Here is a 19118-nt window from a genome sequence, read left to right as displayed (position 1 = left end):
ACACAGTTTGTTTTTGACAAATCTGTGTCACTGTCACCAATCTTTGCATTGCATTCCCTCAAGCTCTATCAATCCTTGGAGAGAACTAATAACAATTTGGTGGCTGTCCCAACAGCTTTTTCCAGCAGCCAAGGACAGTGCTTTTCAGAGTCAGCTGGTTTTAAAACAAAAAAATTATCTAAAGCACTCCAATCTATCCTTTTGCTGTTCTAGCCCAAGCTGTTCCCCCTTGGCAAACAGCAAGGGCTGGTGAGACCCTAGAGTTTCAGTGCAAGCTGTGTGACCTTTCCATGCTATGTCTCTTCTTGTGGAACATTACAGTGGCTTTTAGAGGTGCCAGCCTCCAGGAGCTATACATATGTAATGTGAGAGGCAGCTGGGGACCCTGCCTAGAGAGATAAGCTTGCAAAAGGTGGACAGTTAGGAATGCTATAGAATCACAGAATGTTTTGGTTGGAAGGACCTTAAAGGTCATCTAGTTCCAAGCCCCCTGCCATGGGCAGGGACACCTTCCACCAGACCAGGTTGCTCACAGCCCCATCCAGCCTGGCCTGGAACACTTCCAGGGATGGGGCATCCACAGCTTCCCTGGGCAGCCTGTGCCTCACCACCCTCACAGTGAAGAATTTCTTCCTAATAGCTAATCTAAATCTACCCTCTTTCAGCTTAAAGCCATTCCCCCTTGTCCTATCACTACATGTTCTTGTAAAAAGTCCCTCTTCAGCTTTCTTGTAGACCCCCTTTAGGTACTGGGAGGCTGCTGTAAGGTCTCCCCAGAGTCTTCTCTTCTCCAGGCTGATCAACCCCAGCTCTCTCAGCCTGTCCTCATAAGAGAGGTGCTCCAGCCCTCTTATCGTCAAATATTATTATCTGTTTTAAGATGTGAATTTGAGAGGAACTGGAGTGATTTGCATATGATTACACTGGCTGCGTCTGGCAGAGCCAGAAGAACACTCAATTTTTTATATCTGAGATTAATAATTAATAACATAACTAACAATATTGGTTTAATATAACCAACAGTCCTGGATACTCTTTACAGTGCTGGTGATTTTCCAGGATAAGCGTTAACTTCTACAGACTGACACTCCCTCAGCTAATCATTCTGCCTAGGCTGCTGAAAATCTTGTAGCTATGAGTCTTTGCTTACCTAGGCTGCTGGTGGACTTCTGGCACTGATAAGAGTACGATATTCCATTACCGATCTGCTGGGCCCTCTAGTTCCTTCAGCCTTTCAGCTTTGGTTAACAGGAGTAATTAATTGTACACTGATGAGGCTTGTGGTGACTAAGCCTGCTGCATTTACGGGAGCAGCATGTAGGTGCCGGGGTGCCAACTGTGAAGAAGGAAAGAGAACAAGAGAAAGAAGCCGTGTGGACTTCTGTTCCTTTGAAGTGACCTTTCAGTGCAGGTTCTTTACTTTTGTATTTCCTTAATTTTATTATTTTCCTTATTTGTTCTGAAAAGAGTCAAGCATTCCTTGAAAAGCAATTTATATATAAAAAGTTTTCACATTGCGATTCACCTGATAAGGTCTGCAGAGGGGACATATTTGCACTGACAGGTTGGCAGCCACACAACCTCTCCATTTTCTAAATGAAAGGAGAGTAGCAGCAGGAGATCTCCTACCCTCCGCCTTTCGGTGCTGGAAGAAACCCAAAATCTGGCCAACAGCCGTTCAGGGAAGCCAGCTATTTACAAGCTGCAGAAATGCACGGACACTGGGAATGTAACATACCGTGCCTTCTGTGAGAAGCAACACAGACAAGTGACATTTGGGTTGGTGATTTTCTGGGATGGGAAGCTTGACCTAGCAGATGCAATTTGCTTGCCTTTTTTTCTTTTAGCATAACAGTTCCAAATGTGTAATAATCTAAATGTATTTTTAATTCTTGGTTGTAAAAGAAAAGGCAAGAATAAAGACTAGATAATTTTCTCCCCCATTCAGTTTTATAATCTAGCATGTAACCAGCTTGGGATCACTTTTCCATTTCCTTCAAACATACTGGCAGGGAAAGAGGATGAAGGTGCCTCAAAAGCCTACTACCCCCCTGCCATCTCTGTGGTATGAGTGTCATCTGGTATGAGTGTCATCTTAAGAACACTAAGGTGAGGAACCCTCAGTCCTATGTTAGGGGTATGATCACTCCCTCCACATTTATCCACATAGAACAACATACGTATGCTATGCATTTTAACCTGGGACACATATGCAGCCGTATCAAGGCAGCAGGAAAAGGTAATCTCTTGATTTCTGCCTTTGCTCTGAATTAGTCTGCCAGGCACCAGTAAAATTATTTCATAACCTACTACCAAAATGCAGCACAGTATATATCAGAGCATCTCATGGAAATGGGAGCAGGATTTTTGTGAATGCAGTAACAAATAAATGGTGAATTATCACAACTTGCTGTTAATCCATATTTGCACAGTCCTGCACATAGCATACTGAAAAAGAGCATGCACCTTTAACTGTAATGGGCAACATCCCCTGTGTTGAATGCTTCAGCATATGGGTGTTTCTTAGCTGCCATAAATCTTGGTATTCCTCTTAGTGATGTTAAGGGCATTGTGAAATTACCCAGTTAAGAAATCCTTAGCTGCATTGCAAAATGTGCTTTAAGTGGAAAAATTTGTAGTATAGAGATTATAATTGTCATGGTTGTTTATATGTGCACCTAATTAAACTTTATCTTCCAGTCATTCTTGGGTAAAATAGTGCTGATGATACTTGAAAATTTGTGGCTTCTTGTTAGCCACATACCTGACTTCATGGCCAAACACTCTGTTGAATCCCAGTCTCACGCCCCTGCCTGCCTTCCCAGCACGCATGCCTGGCAGCTCTGCTCCACTCCTTCCCAATGCAGCTGTTTGTGAGAATTCAAGTTCTTGAAAGATGGGGAGCAGACATTAGTGATGCTGCCGTCATCTTAAAAATCAGATAAATTAGTACTGTGTCCTGCAGAAGGCAGAAATCACTTCTTGGTCGCATAAATGTCACTGCAGACTAATAGCAGTAAAAATAATTAATAACCCTGCCCAGGCTCAATGTTTCTGTATATATTTAGTCAGTACAAGCTAACACTTTAATTTTGCAGATTTAGCTAGATAAATGGCCTGTTGTCTTTCACTGAATCTTAGTTAAATGTACTGGTGTACATTTTATGGAAGGGTTTTACAATAATTACAATAATGTTAAAATAAGTTTGTTTTCCGTAAAACACAAAGGGAAGCTGGTAACTGTCTTCTGCATAGTTATTAGGTTATTTATCTTGAGAAGTGAACGTCAGCCATATGCCTAAAATGATGTTGTTCTTTGCTACCAAATTAATTTACAGAGCCTAAACAACTGCCTTTAGTACCCGTGAACACTGGTGATGCCCACAGCATGGCTGACCCCACCTGCCTAATGCAGGCAGCCAGTAAACAACAGATCACAAACATTTTTAAGGATTCAGATGAACCTTCTTCAGAGGGGACCCATGTGTTACAAGCAAGTTCATGCTGCTAAATCGGACCGTACATGGGTGCGAATCCCAGTGGGAATACATGACCTGGGATCTTTTCTGGTCCAACTGGCAGTTTTCTGACTTTGTTAGGTGATAATAGACCAAACACTAGAAATATGATTGATGTCTGTGATCCAGTAAGTGGTGCCTGTGTACGATAGCTTTCACACCACCTCTGAAGGAAACAGAAGGTCCTTTCATTAACTGGTCAAGGCTGGAACAGGAAGTCTAATAACTTAAAGATCAATGTTTCCAGAATTACGTTACATTGAAAAATCAGTGCTGCTGCAAGCTACAAGAAAAAAGCCAATTGGTGGAGGACTACCCCACACCCTCCCCCGAAAAAAAAAAAAAATCTTTAAAGAATAAAGCCTAGAGTGGATTTACCACACCAAAACCTGAAGTATTGCTGGATAAACCCTTATTATCCAGTGTCAAGCCTAATAGCATGCATGTAAATGAGTGTAACAGATGATGAATGGCTCAGACTGGCTAACGCTCTTAGGAGTGATAGAGTTGATGAGAATTTGAAGTACAAAAGGGTTTTTAGAGCATTATCTCTGTGGTTTTTGAAAGATGTTATTAAGTTAACACACTCATCACAATCTTTTCCTTTCTTATGTATGACTCTTGTGGTTAGAGTTGACTGTGTCCCTCTGAAGAGAAGCTAAGCTATAATGGCAGCTCATATTATAAATGACAACAGTTCATATTGCACCTTGATGCTCAGGCTGATGGTCAAGGAGGTACATTAAAGGTAAAACTTAAAGCAGGCATAGCAATATTTGGGAAGGCACTTGTTCCCTTTCTTAATCTCTGCCTTATGTTGGGGTGCAAGACATGGGAGGTGGAAAAGAAATGAGAGCTTATAGGATGCCTAACCCCTCAATCTCAAATATTTATCAGACAGATGACTTGAGAAATTCACCTGGCAGGAGGTTTCATTACATGTATGTTCCCAATCAGGATTCTCAGACACATATAACAAGCAATTTTTACTTTTTAGACCATAAGTCTAAGAATTGAGCCCCCACCCCTGCTCATTTTCCTCGTGTCCAGATTAGCCTCAAGAAAAGCACGATTGCAAAACAGGAATAGTCTGCATTTCCAGATAGGAAAACTTCCATTCACCTATATGAGGAGGTTATAGTGCGGTTCAGCTGAAGGTAGTGGTATTCATATGCTGCAGTGCTGAAAAAATGTAGTTGCAATTCTCTCTGTATGATTACCACTCTGGACACCTTTCAGATCACAGGCACTATCCTTCACCTCCTTTCACTCCCATCAAAATAAAGTTTGTGTGTGAAACCCCAGGTTTCCAGGTTTTCGTGCTACAGCATGAAACAGCAATTAAGGGAAAAGGAAAACCCACTACCTTTTACTGAAGTAGAAATGTAAAGAATAAAAATCCTGAAGGCATGCTGGGTTAGTGTTTGGGTACTGCCGTGGTTATGCAGGAGCTTTCTCCCTGCTTGATGCTCCTGTCTCGGGTCCCAGCTAAAACTTCTTAGTCTTGCAGTTTCTTTTTCAGCTTACGTTTCCTCATCTACAGACAAGGGAGAGCAGGCTTGCGATGGAAGGGATATTGTCCAACTTGTTATCTTGCTCTTTAAGCAGCTACTGGTATTTCGCAGTGGGATGAGTATAAACACATATATCTGTGAAGCAGCTCTTAAAATGACATACTGAAATCCTAATTTTTATGTTGAGTTTTTTGCTTGGACTGAGAGTATCTTTCTCTGCCTTTCAAGAGCAGCAGCATTGGTGAGGAAGATGGGGTCACAGAATTAGCCAGAGCCTTTGTGTCGCTCTGGGTGCTAAGGATATTTTGAGTAGCTGAGTCATTTGACCCCTACTGTCTGAAAAACTTTTTTTTTTTTTTAATTGATTGTTTGAAAGGGCCCTGGCTTGTTATCAAATGTCAAAGGAGAGAGGATCAGCTGCATGGCAGTGAGGGGAGGAAGAAGGGATACAAGAGGGAGCAGCAGCTGGGAGAGCTGCGGAGGAGTAAAGGGTACGAAGTATGGGCTGTTGCTGTACTCTGTTGCTTCTGGGCTGCACTGAAATGTGTTATAGGAATGAGTGTTGTTGCAGAAGGACAGAAAAGAATCAAATGTGAAGATGCCCTCAGCATTATGTGTGTGAAGAGCTCCTTCACCAGAAGTACACTTATGCTAATCCATACATATGTGCACACAGAGGTACATACACACTTGCTCCTCCCTGTCTCCCAGCTGCAGCTACTTCAGATGAGCACTGACCAAGAGAAGAGACGGCTCCATGACAGGTAGTTTTGAGAGGAAAAGACAATAGTATAAACTAAACTATTCAAATCCAATAGCTGAGAGTTAGAATTACAGAAGTACTGAAAGTGAAGCAGCTTGTGCTTGTTTTCTTTGGGTGAGTAATTGTGCCCGTGGTGCTCTTGTTTGTGTGTGTATATGTATAGCGTGTAGGGGATCAAATGTGTAATCACATCGTGTGGGGAGTAATCCATAGTTACTGTGCTCAGCATAATTCCTACTATTGGAATGTTGGAGGACAACGTAATCTCATCTAAAATGATTTTAGAGGGGACTAGGAAGAAAGTAAATACTTGCATGAAACCGTGTGCATATACGGTGTGCACCAGGCCAGAAGGTGTTCATTGCGTTTAGTCCTTTGAACCAGAAGCTCAGTGGCTGCTTTCCCTCTGCTTTTGTAGAAGCTGGACCCAGCTGGCTCTGTCTTTTCAGTTGGAGACAGGTAAATCTGCTGGGTTTGTGTGTATGACCATAAAGCCATATGCCAGCTCCTGACACAGAAAATAAAATGTCTGGCTTAAGGCTGGTGCTGCTTCGTGCTGGAGACAGTCAAATGACGGTGTGGTGGAAGGTGCTAGCCTGAATTGCCTCAGGCTGACCACAAGGGCAGGCATGTGAATATAGGATACATTTGATTTGAATCTAGCAAAACAGGTTGCAAAAGCAAAGGCAAAGCTGCAGTGGACATGAAGGGAAAAAAGTACAAAGGGGGAGAGAGTACAGGAGGTGAACAGGAAGAAGAGGGAGAAAGCATAATTATTTGGGGCGGTATTTTGCATTTGAATGCTGGAGTTTTCCAGAATGCAAATCAAACTGACACTTGGAAACATCTGCATGTGTGTTTCCAGCTCACAGGATGCTGTGACTGCAAGAGCTGTTAAAGGCCTGTTGGTATCAAACCTTCTATCAGAAGTGGGTCCTTTCCAATATTTAGTCCCAATTCTTAACGTTATACTTGCAATAGGTAAAGATATATATGATATCACAAAGTAAGATAACAAGAAATGATGTTGTGAATTATACCCTTCCTGCCTGGGTGAAGCTTCCACCTTAGCCCTTCCCTCTGACAGAGGGCTGCACGCTGTAAGCAGGTTTGAAGCAAGAGCTGAGAATGTAAAAGACACATCTCAGAATATACTCCCTACATCATGACTAATAATATTATTATTATTATTAGAATATTATTTTATTTCATTTTAGGTTATTTTGATACCATTTAAGGGAAGCTTATCTTCTTTTTGGAATCAAAGTGTCTCTTTATTCTATGATTTATTAAAAAATATCATGCAGTAAAAATATGAAGTATTTCAACTACTCTGTTGTTAGGTTATGTATCACAAATATCAGACCATGAGTCCATCAGTTCACTTCACTTCTGAATTTCTATGAAATTATTTAGAAGTATATAAATAATGAAAACATGAAAAATTAATTGACTAAAAATCAAAATGAAATCTCAAACTTGTAAAACAGATCTATGAGAATTCCAGTGCAAATTTTTTTACATCTCACTGGAGATAATATTCAATTTTCATTTAAAAATGTTCATTTTGTCTAAGCAAATTTTATTGCTTTTTGTCTGGTGAAATTGATGCAGAAATCTGAATCCCAGGAAGATTTTTTCAGCCTTCCCTATTTGCAAATTATGTAAACTGGTAAGCAATTATAAATGCAATCATTTATTTTGAAGCAGGAATTTTTTAGAGGAAGTGTGTAAGATCACAGAAGATCTGAATAGTTATTATGGATCTTACACATTTAAGAAACTCAGAATTTGGCAGTAGATGAGTATGTAGTTTAATATCTTGACTAAACTAGTGCACAAGAGAATATCTGCATATGGTATTGTTTGTGTGGCATGTAAGTTCCAGGGAATAAATCTGAATAGGTGTGGTTGTGACATACATGTTTATGTACAACTTGCTCACTTCTTAGGGTATGCTTTCCTGGACCAACATATTGGATGGTTTTGTTTGTTTGTTTTTTTAAAGCTGTTTTTCCAGGATGATGTCTGTAATGGGTGTGTTGGATACAAATGTAAAGGTGAGATATGTAATCACGTAATACCGTAGCCCTGATGTTGATGAACTATACTGATGTATTCTATCCAAAGTAACATCATCTCCTAAAGGAGAATTTGTGTATTTTTATGCCCAAATATTATGCATTCCTCTCCAGCAACATTAAATAGAGCAAGGCATAAGGAGAGACCAAAAAATAAAAAGAGAGGGTGTCAGGAGAGCTTTGCAGCCTTTTGCCAACACAACACAAGAGCACACTGATGGTTTCCATTTTTTAAACAAAAAATGGCTTATTATGTACTCATATCTAGAAAACAAAGCTCAATCTGTATGCCTAAAAGCTAATCAGCTTGTTATTAACCTCATAAACAGGCCTAAATCATCATCCCTTCGGAGTTGTCTTCTAGCTCACTTAGGAGTAGCAAAGATCTTTTATGCAAATGCTGATTATTGACAGGCTGAAATTACCGAAGGTATGTGTGTGTTATTTCATACACATGGAGATGGTAAAGAGCATAATGACAAATTGACCCACTCCATAAGACCATGGAAAGGCTGCCTGTGGCTTTCCATGAAAATCTTGAGAGCAAGAAAGAGGAATGGAGTGCAGGAAAACAAAAAGAAGGGCTTTTTGAGCTTCTACTAATGCACTTGTGGCTATAGTTGGCTACAATACTTGCTTGGAGATTGATGATCTTATGGTCAGCCTATAAATCACAGTGGCTCACAGATCTTTATAGGGTATTTCAACTTCTTGTGTAAGCCTAACATCATGGCTAGCAAAGTAGATAAGCCCCCTTCCTGTGCAGGTACTGCATGTGTGGTTTTAACAGGTGAATGCATATGGCCAAGCATCATGGTTATGTCCAAGTGCTACCTTCATTCTCTTCCTTTGCCATCTGTCTGGCATGGTGAATTTTATGCCATCAAATAGTAATTGCTTCTTGGGAGTTTCTCACTAGAAGAGCTCATCCTGGTGCTTGCAACTAGAAACCCACAACTGTGTGAGCATCCCAAAGAATCTGGTTCACCTGGGCTGTCCTGCATAAATTTCACTTGAAACCTGTGCTCATGTTACATAGCTAGTCTCAGTTGTAAAGTTGCTGGGAGGGCTGAGCCTTCACAGCAGAAATACATTTAACAATTTATAGATCTGCTATAGAGGAGGTAAGTTGAGACACCTACTGCTGCTTCCACATTGCAGAGAGCTCTGATTCTTTGCTGTTATGCACTTCACAGATCCATTAGCACACTGGACAAAGAAGGTGTAACTCATCTTCACCCAGGCTTCGCTCACTGGGGACAAGGCTGCAGAAGATCAAGGTCATAATTTTTAAAAATTGTGAATGTGTATCAAAGAATGGGACCAGTTATGGGATGTTCAGTGGTGCCTTCATTCTTTTTTGAGTCTCAGCTTTCCCTTCTGTGATTCAGGGATCAGCAGCAGCTGCTACTTTTCCCATCGAGTTCATGTGCAGATTTATCACCTGTGAATTGTCTTCCACTGAAAAAATTCCATCCAGCTTTTCTTTACAAGAAGGTTTTCTTGATGCTAGATGGCACCTGGCGTTTTATGGGAATTACTATATTAACCGCATTTCCCAAAAGCTTTTTATTCTACTTCTCTCACAGTCTGGGGCTGCTTTACTGTTGCTGGCAAACAAGGTTTCATACTTACCCATCACGACCTTTGTGATGTTTGAGTCTTCCACACTGAAACTGAGGTAACGTCTCTTCTCTGAGAGGGTCAGACAGCCTACTCAGGCTTTCTGACTGCTTGATCCTGTGTGATAGAATCTTCATTCTGCTTGTGCTCATGAGTTTTCTGAGAGATGGGATTGGTAAGGTGACCTCTACTTTTGGGATGGTTTCTTGAAGCATTGTGCTGATGCATTGCTCAGTATTGGATGCATCAGTACAACACTTGTATATAACATATCAAAAATGTGCTCGCTCTGTGCTCTGCAGCCCTCAGCGCTCTGTCAGTTTTAACAGCATCTTGTGCTAAGAAGGTGCACTGACTCCCTTTCATGTGCTGAACAGTTGTTGCATGACTGTACTGCTCCTGGGTTTCAGCTTTGGGATGGGGGAAAGGGAGAAAAACCGTAACTCTTTCACAACCAGATTGATGAAATTGTCAAAGAATATCAGTAGTGTCTGAGCCGGGTATGCGTGCTTGTAAGCACGGGAAACTATGCTCCTGAATAAAATGATAGATGGCAAGATGGTGAAGGTTTTGTTGATGTAACTAACCAGCTGGATGTGTAAGGGGGCATCCTGTAGCTGTGATAGATGGTCATAATTCACACATTAATGGTTGGGTACTTCATCAGTTGATGGAATTTCTGCTTGGATATTAATTGCACATGGTGTAAGTTCCTCTGACCCTGCAGTTTCACATTATAGAACTTCATGTTGCAGTTATCGGCCAGAATATCTTCCCAACACATTAGTATTTATTTTCCTAAAAAAGGACTGGGGCATATTTCTAATTAGGTGTTATTTCTCAGTGTTGTGGAAAGGCTGCTGTGGCAATTACTGTTAATGGTAAGATAATGCCAGTGAGGTATCTATCAGCGATTTGCTTATAAATCAGGATTCGTGTAAAGGAAATGCTTTTCTATAATAAGGTTGCTCATTGCAAGTATCACTGCTTTTTTATTGATGGAGATTTTTTGAGCAGTGTGGCAGTCAGCTGGGATCAAGAGAGGAGCAGTTGCTTCTCACAGCTGTTTTGTCAGGATTGCCTACCTTTCATTGGTGTTTTCAGATACATATTCTCTTGAATTCTTGGTGAGGACGAGTGTAAGATTTTTAACTTTGAGTGCACCCTGCTGAGCACCGTATGATTCAGTACCACACCATGCAGGAGAGTTTACAGAAAGTGATGCAGAAATGGCAAGCACTGAGCACTGATTATCTCAAGAGGCATCTTAATACACCGTAGCAATATACTTGCATTTATCCTGAAGCCAAAACAGGGGTATTGGCTGCCTCTCCCGCTGATCTCTTCTTGCTCTGCCAGGACTCCCAGCTCTATTGAGACTGGACCCCAATGGGCACCAAACCACTGTTGTGGAAAGCACCTGCTTATGTGCTGACTCCAGATTCTGCCCTTAGCACTAGCTCTTCCTAAAACCACACTTGGCTTTTCCAAGATGCACAGTCAGTTTCATACTGGATGAATTACTGGAGTTTTTCTTACTAGGGCACTATAGCAAGTAGCAAGTGTAATACTAGTTTGTCATGGATTAAGCAGCAGCACAGTGGCATTAGCTCTCCTGCTACATGGTAACTGAGGATCTAAACTACATCATTTTATTGTATGTATTTGATGAGATCCTGGATTTCTCTATCATAGTTTTGTTGGCTATCACCTTCTACCATGGAAATATAAAACATGTTATCTTCAGTTAATTACTTTTTCAATACCTGACAGATGTGCACAATCTCCAATCATCAGCAGTACTAGATACATGATTCCGGTTGGAATAGCACTGACTGAATACCTCTCGGTTTATACATCCCACTGCAGGTAATTTTTGCCAGACTTTTGGAGGACTGCAGACCTTCAGCTTGCTAGCATAGCATCTAGCTGCTTATCAGTCCCACTCTCAATCTCTTCATTATTTCAGATGCACGGCTACAGTAATTAGAATCTGTGTTTTTCAGACTTCATGGACTGGCTTAAGACTAGACTGCCATTTAAGACTAGCTTAGGCTTCCACTAGGAAGGGACACAAAATTTCCTTTGTCTGTAGATCTCAGTTATCGCTTTGTATGTCAGTCATTATTTTGCTCAAAAAGACCAGGTGAGGTTCAGTCCCTGCTACAAAGCTGCTTTAACTGATTTATTGAGGCTAAGATGGTACACACTGAACATTTAATTAATGTTCCTATCTAGAGCAAAACAATGTCTGAACTATATTGCATCAGCTTGCACGGCTCTCCACCTTTCTGGGTATGACTGCACTTATGTGCTAGTCCTGACAACTGTGCTTGTGAAAGCTGGCAAAAAATACACAAAAACACACTACTCTGACTATACATGTGCTAGAGGTGCTTCATAAATCTGTGAGTTGTCTTGTTACAGAGTTTGAATCATGGAAAATCTGCACTGCACTTGTCAGAAATACTACAGACCTGACTGCATTGCAAAGTTTTTCTAGCCCAGTTCTGTCAGCTCAGGAGGAGAGAAGTGCATGCTCAGTGACTACCCAGGATAGAGGGCTGCTCTCCATCGTTCTGTTGTCTCCCAGATTGCTTGCTCCTTTATGTAGATATATGGTTACATAGTGCTCATCCATTTATCTGATCCTAATATTGCTAAATTTCCAAAGGTCGTATCGAGACTCTTGTTTTAGGTACACAACAGGTATGCAACAAAATATCACCTGCTCCAAACAACTCATCATCTAAAAAACATCTGGCCTGATTTCTAATCTTAATGGTCATTCTGGGTAACTCACTCAGGATTATGTGACAACAAACAGACAGTTTCTTCAGCAGAATTGCCTATAAATGTCTAGTTGATGTGGTAGCTATGTGATTAGGGCAATTAATTAGAACGGTTCAGTGATGTTTTATGCTTTTAGTAACACACATCAGTAGTCATGTTGCAAAGGATATAAACAGGTGGGGTTTTAAGTACTTTTGGTCATTATAGATGCAACATTGAGATTTTTATATGTATGACTCCTGAAAGTATCATGAAATAGGCAAATTATTGAATTTGTCAGCTCTGGGTATTATTTGAAGCCGTGTGTTTCGCATATTTCTGTGTGCTCATGCCTGCATTTTCTCTATTCTTAACTGGGTTTACTCATGACTTTTGGAATTACTGCCATGCATAAAACAAGGTGCTCATGCTGTGGCCAACAATGAAGGACCCACAATGGGTTGGTGTGTCTTGCAGGCTTCTCTTGAGCCTGTGCTGCTGGTCACCATGGAGACAAGAAGTGTCCTGGACCGGCCCCATAGCTGCTTTAGCCACTTAGTAGCCTTCTACATTTTCTGCTTCGTGAGTAATTAGTGGCATTTCCATATAATCTGTGATTGTTCTGGTGTAAGGCTTTTACTGTAACCCATTCCCAAAGCTTCTATATTCCTCCAGGGATAATATTTAATATTTAATTTGGAAGTTTAGCAAACCTTCTTGCAGTTCACCGACAGTGGTGTGAGGAAAGTCCCAGAAGGGGAATAACTCTGCTAGCTTTTCCCACGGCTGCTACCGCAAATAGATACTCCAAGAGGACTGAGTGCATGTTTGCAGCATCTTAACACAGAAGAATACTGAAATACCTCTAGAGATCATGGAGCATTTGTAAAGCCATATTTATCCTGAGCCAGCCAGCCCTAACGTGTTCTGAATTCTTCAGCCCTCCCCTTGACCCTGGACAATGGCATGAAATAGTGCTGGGGGTTAGGATTGTATGTATTTGCAGTTAACAGTATTAATTCCAGGTTAAGTTTTAATTCTATCAGCAGTGCTTCTTTAGCATTGGCTTCCCATCTTATTCTCTTTAAAATGCTCTTTAAAATGTTAGTTTAGTTGTTGCTAAACAAAAAAAAAATTCACAGTATTGGAGTGTGTGTGCCCTTTGTGTTCAAACCATGAAAGACAACACTCCTGTTTTCAGTTATACACCAATAGCCTTTTTCCTCCTAGTAGTACTAGCCTCTTGGTAGTCACCTGTAGAGGACTGAAGGCAGTGGGTTGATGGGCATTGATAACATGCAGCTGTGGCCTTGCCTCCAAGGCAGTGGGTTGATTGACATGGATGATGTGCAGGTGTAGCTTGTTCCACTAAGTAGTTAAATAGCCCTGAGGATGGTGGGAGAGGGGTTGTGATGGAGGAGATCAGTGTGGTCTGACCTCTGGAGGAAGGAGAAACAGCATGGACAGTAGAATCTGATCGATGGTAAAAGCCTTGTTGCAGCAGTCACCAGCAGACAGATTTCTTTCTTAATAGATACCTTTAGGTTTCATAGTCTGTAAAAAGTAGGTTCTCCTTCATGTTTCCCACATGTTATATACAGTCTTTGCTCATATTTCATGCCGGTATCTGCTGTTATGTAGTAGTTTGATGAGCCCCAGAACTGGCGTCGCCTAATCTCTTAGGGATTGATGTCTCGTATTGTATGAGCTGGTGCCTAAGGAGATGCAGAGTCCAGACTCTGGTGTCTAATAAGTAGCAGGTTTACCTCCAAGCCTGTACATAGTGGTGGCAATGTTAGATTTTCTCTCTTCTACTCAGTTACCTACTCACAATAAACCTGTAGGAGCTAATATCTTTGCACTCTGTGTCAGATTAGATTTAAATTGGTTCAGGGTGTTCAAATGTTACTGATGGGGAACAGATAAAGATACACACTCCTTGACTTCCTTGTTCTTATTGTCTTCCAAAGACAAAGCTAGAAATTCAGCTGCAGTTGGATCTGCTTGATCTATGGGTGGTTAGTAGTAACAACAATTTACATTGTGTCTTTTTGTCCCTTTTTTTTTGTTTTGTTTCACTATCTCAGGAAAATCTCATGCTTTGGGGAATAAACTTTATAGGAATCATGAATAATTAGATAATTCATTATTCATGTCTATCTGCTGGAGGAAAAAATGTCACAGAGTGAGTAGGTGGCTGGACCAACCTTTTGTAATGGCATTGATGAAAGGAGAAGGGAAGGAAAAAACAAAAGGGAAGCTCACATACCCTGATTCATCTGCCTTAAACAATGAACATTATTTCTTCTAAGATTATTTGACTTTAAGTAAGTCTTTTGAATAGGATTAACATGCCCAAGATTATCCAGTAGGATAAATTATTCACACAAATTACACATTTATAAATGACATAATGGAGATATATACAGATTTCTTTAATTTCACTAGCACTCTGGTAAATTCGAAAATGAGATATTTTTTTTTTCTTATGAAAACCTTTCTTTGCAGTGCTGTAAGTAGCTTCATACTAGATAAAATAGGATAAACTATGAAAAAAGGGGCCTGACTGGAGAGCTTACAGAGTAAAGGAATAGTACCGTTTTAGAATAGAATAGACTACTTCAGTTGGAAGGGACCTACAATGATCATCTCATCCAGCTGCCTGTTTCATGTGAGACTTAGCCAGGTTTAACTCCAAAAGTTGGAAGACTACAGTGTTAGCTCAGAGATAACTTACGTCTGAGAGTACTGTAGATCAGAAATCTTTTTGTGCATGAAGATATGAGAACATAATAAAATCTCAAGTTTGAGGGAAAGCTTCGCCTTCTCGGTGTGCTCATGTCCCTCCACATTACAGAGGCACAGGTGCTTCTCCCAGGACACAATCTGCCATTTCAGGAAAGGTGCTTACCTAGGTTTAGCCTGGTAGATAAAGCAACTTAAATGAAAAATTTGTGTGCTGGCAACATCACAGTGTTTTTTACCTTGACATTTTAAAGTGCTTGGAGTTTGGAGATCTAGTTTTTGAAACAGTGCACTGTTCAGAGCTTTCTTCAGGTCTTACACGTGGTCTGTTTCTTGCAGTAACATACAGCACTGTGTCAGCCACCGAGGGAAAAACTGTATGTGACACGGTGGGAGGGCAGGTAGAGAGAAACTGAGGCATCAGCAAAATTGCCAACTACTTTATTGTTGCAGTTTTAGTTGTAAGTTACTCATAAAAGGAAGTTGTATGACCAGTAATCTAATGAAATAAGAAGACAGCTGAAGATTATCAGATCTAACCACAGAGCTTAGGGTAGATAAAAAAAAAGGCACTAGAAAATAATCTTTTCATGTTTTATGAAAATGCATGTTCAGATTCCTAGATCTGACTTCAGCTATTATGATTTACAGCCAGGGTTGAACCAGACTGATCTGCAAAATCTCTTAAAGGAAATAACAAGTCTAAATACTTCAGGTGAGCCTGTAATATAGTAACTTGAAAGCTACGTTATGACATGTTAATAGACTAAGCTTATTATGGAAAAGAGGAGGCTCAAAATGATGAAAGTAGCAGCCAGAAAAGGTACAAACCTTACCTTCAGTTTGTGTTCCTCCTAAAATAATCTGGTGGTCAAGGGTTATATAAAGTACCTTTTCAAAAACTGCCAGACAAATAAATGTTAGCATGATAGGTAGATATTTGAACATTAGGGAGTTGAAACAGACAACAAAAAGAAATAGAACCCCTTCAAAACTGAAAAATCCTGTTGATTGTGACTGGCAAATAAGATTTACTTCCTGAGTAGGTGAAAATGCATTGCCATGACACAGCTGACCCCTAGCAAGGCACATATGCCAGCTGGAGCCCTCTGACTGTGTTCCACCTCAGCAGCACGACCCATTGCAGGTTTGCTCCAACACGCACAGCAGGAAGACCTGCAGCCTCATTGTACACTGCGTATCTACAGCAAGGGTGGTGGTGATGGCTGCTGGGTTTATTCAGTGACTGCTGCTGCCCTGCGATGGATAGGATGCATGCATGATTCAGCCTGCGTTGGAGAGGCAGATGTCTCTGGCCTGGGTCCAGTTACTTGGTTCTCACCTCCCACAGGACTAACATTAAATTGGGAACACACTGCTCAGGACACAGTCTGAAAATTGATCTGAAAACCCAAAATCTTTGTTTCCAGGTAGTTCCTTGCCCTGGCTCACCGTGCAGCCCTACGGGCACCAGGCAGGCGGCAGGAACACACGGCCAGCAGCTGGAGCACATGAGCTGCTTGCAGCAGCGATTCGGTGCTGTTACACCGGCAGCATGTCTGTGGGTTATGCAGTTTTCCTACTGTGGGAGAGGGAGCAGAAAGGAGCTCTGGATAAGATCAGATGTTCTGGGGAGGCAAAAGGAGCTGAGATTATCTAGCATCCCAAAAGGCTTACTGAAAACATGGTATAGGACAAAAGCAGTGCAGCCTATAAGCAGTCATCCGTAAGGTGAACAGAGTATATCCAGGTGTTTTGTGAAGCCAGACTGGAGGAACGTTCCTGTAAGAACGTTTTCTCTATTGCTTAAATAATTAAGAAGTGGTGGTGTCTTGCCTTTAGGCAAGTATTACCATAAAGTAGTCATCAGTAATACAGGTAGATATGAGAAAATAAGAAATGATTTTGGGTCAGAGGATTTGAAGTTACATAGAAGAGGGACAGTTCTGAGATTTGTGGAGAGCTGAAAGCCTTCTACAACAGGCTTTAAGTCCCCTGAATTAGCAACTTGGCCAAGGAGGAGACCAGCAAAGTTCTATTGTTCAGACATGGGAGCCTCTTGGCATAGTAATACACAGAGGATCTGTGTTATGCCTACACGCTGTTACCCCATTTGACTGCCTCCTTCCCCTGGTCCTGCAGCAGTGCTGGATGATTACAAAGTCTGTAGAGAAGCAATGAAGTTCGGTATCTGCAAGAATTGCTATAATGGATGAAAACAGAAAAGAAACAATTATCCTGTAACTGTGCTTTGTAACTGAGATTCTTTTTTGAAGAAGGTGATAGAAAGTAAATTTTCGTGTAATCTTCCTCCTCTGTGAGATTTTTAGTTCTTTACTGTGTACCACTTGACTGGCATTCCTGTTAGAGGCAGGGAAGGACCAGCGTGCCCAGCAGCCCTCCAGGCTCTTCATGCTTCCTTCCCCCTTGCAAATCTCCTGCATACATTTAGATCTCTTCTGCTGAGCTCTGTGAAGCAGGAGAGCACAGCTCCTTTGATGATCTTGATCTAAATAGCAAATTGTCATCTGAATCAAAAGACAGCAACTGCAGCAGATGAAAGAGAAGCAATATGCTTATTTTCTGGTCTAGCAGTGCTGTTATTCTACCTGTGTCCCAAGCCCATACACAAATAATTGGGACTTTGCTGTCTTAACGGCTGTTGGGGTTTTATTATTGCACCTCTGAGGCTGTGTGGGTGAGTGTGAAAAGGGTTTTGCACATATATGTATGTATTTTTGGTAGACACTGCACAGCTAAAGCCTCATTTAATTTTCTCTCTAATTTATTTTTAATTTGTAAACCCCCAGGGGTAATTCCTTATTATATGATGTAAAATCATCTCTTGTAAGAACAGCTTGTTTGTTGTTTTTTAATTTGAGCCGGCAGAGGCAAAGATGTAACTTTTTTCCAAACAGCGAGGGCTCCTCTGTATATACTTTCCAGCATGTGTCTCATTGCAAAATTAGTAAAAAATGTAAAGCCTAAACCTATCCTTCTAGAAAGGGCAAAGAGGGGTGTGTTTGTATATGTGTGTGTGTATTTATCAGTGTTAACGGTATGTTAGACTTCTGAATCTTGAAACATTCTCAATATCCAAGTTGCTTTTAAATCTGTTACATTTGAATTAGACTGAATACATTTTCAAAAGCTTGAGTACTGCTGACGAGAAGGTAGGGGTTTGTTTTTTGAAAGGGGATCTCCATCAAAAGATGGCAGTGCCTAAAGATGACATTACTCTGTGCACTCACATAAATGCAAGTTCACCAGTGTCAATATTTTGCTTTGGCTCACTGGAAATGTTTCCTTTAAGCTAACCTGCACACTTTAAGGTTTCCAGCCAGTCATATAAAAAAATATTAAACCATAGTCCCAGTCCTATTGAAATAATAACAAAAACACATGATCTGGCATAATCTCTCTTCCCTTTACATTCAGTAGGAGAGATGTTTATTTTCAAAATACTGGTTATCTCATCCTAAGCAATTCAGCCGGAATATGTTAGGTGAAAAAAAAAAAAAGCTTTAAAAACACCTTACCAGCTAGTTCAGGTGTAGGCATGTATGTTTGGTCCTTCTGGCCTACAATGCTTCCAATTCAAAAGACTTCAATAATTCATTTGCTTTGAGTTGTCATCAAGCTAAATAAAAAAAAAAAAAAAAAAAAAATTTCTGGTTTAGGTTTTGGTTGGTTGGGGTTTTTTAATCTGTGGTATTTCCACCCCCTCCCCCCCCCCCCCCCCCCCCCCAGTTTTTATGCAAAGGTGGTGTTTGTTTCTATTCAGGATGTAGACTTTTGAATGAAGAAGGAAGCTCTTGATTCCCTCTGCTTCTCATTTTGGTCTTCCCAAGTTAAGTCAAGGCTTCCCACTTACCTCTCTAACTCCTGTTTCCCTTCTCCTTGTCATCTGAATTCACTGAGCATGCCACCTGTGACTGCTGTCCAAAGGTCCTGTCCTGCTGGCAGCCCAAGCCTTCTTCAGGCTGTCTTCCACTGTTGCCTTCTACTGGGTCACTCTTGCAAAAGTGTGACATTTGAATACGGTGGCTTTCTTTCAGCCCCATGTCAAAACCAGCAATCCACCTGCCTCTTCTTTGATTTG

General features: G+C 41.0%; 1 protein-coding gene and 1 long non-coding RNA gene across 3 annotated transcripts in view; one reads left to right on the top strand and one right to left on the bottom strand.

The window, feature by feature from the left end:
* Window positions 1-18100, bottom strand: part of LOC308064697 — a 48553-nt gene extending 30453 nt beyond the window's left edge. Inside the window, exon 1 of the long non-coding RNA XR_013928492.1 lies at window positions 32-18100. This is a non-coding gene — a long non-coding RNA (uncharacterized lncRNA). The remainder of the gene's footprint in view (window positions 1-31) is intronic.
* SLC35F1 (solute carrier family 35 member F1) overlaps window positions 1-19118 on the top strand; it is a 257831-nt gene that overhangs the window by 179471 nt on the left and 59242 nt on the right. The window lies entirely within an intron of this gene.

Source organism: Falco punctatus (assembly GCF_963210335.1).
Source record: "Falco punctatus genome assembly, chromosome: 5".
Taxonomy (NCBI): domain Eukaryota; kingdom Metazoa; phylum Chordata; class Aves; order Falconiformes; family Falconidae; genus Falco; species Falco punctatus.
Note: the sequence above shows the minus strand (reverse complement) of the source record. Positions and strands in the feature narration are given on the sequence as shown.